We start from the raw sequence: 732 nt of genomic DNA, 5'->3' as shown, positions 1-732 counted from the left end.
AGAATTGGCCAAATACACCGACCTTACCATGGAGGACCTCCGTTCCAAGGCCCAACAATTCATCAATCTAGAAGAAACCCACCATATCCACACTCATACCGAGCGCCAAACACATCACCCCTCACGGGAAACCAAACGGCCAAGACCACACGACCTACCTCGTGACCTACCCTCACTAACCAAAAAAGCCAAATACTCCACCTATACCCCCACTGAACGCCAGCCGTTCACGAATTCAGGAAGAAGTCCTCTCCACTCACCTCGTCCAACTCCCACGCCCCCGCCCTACCAAGCCAGGCCCGCAAGACCGGTCCAAGTATTGTGACCATCACAGTATGTTCAGCCACTTAACCAATGACTGCACCCAGCTCCGGGATACCATCGAAGATCTCATACAGGCTGGTCATCTACAGCGATTCATCGCAGGCCTGGGGCAACGTTGGCGATCACCACAACATCGTCGACCAGAACCTCCAAGAAGACGGTCCCCCCACAATTTCAACAACGGCGCCCTACCCCACGTCCCCAGGCAGATAGGCATCGGACAGACAACCGGAGGCCAAGGAGCCCAGTTGATATCAACACTATCTCAGGAGGTTTTGCTGCCGGGGGTACCTCTAGGACCGCCCAGAAGAAATATGTACGGGAGGTAATGCACGTCACTGCCAGAAGCTCCCAGCAGAGACAGAACTACAAATCCGCTCCCCCCATTACTTTCGACGACCGTGATTA

Source organism: Lupinus angustifolius, chromosome LG02, assembly GCF_001865875.1.
Source record: "Lupinus angustifolius cultivar Tanjil chromosome LG02, LupAngTanjil_v1.0, whole genome shotgun sequence".
Lineage (NCBI taxonomy): Eukaryota > Viridiplantae > Streptophyta > Magnoliopsida > Fabales > Fabaceae > Lupinus > Lupinus angustifolius.
Note: the sequence above shows the minus strand (reverse complement) of the source record.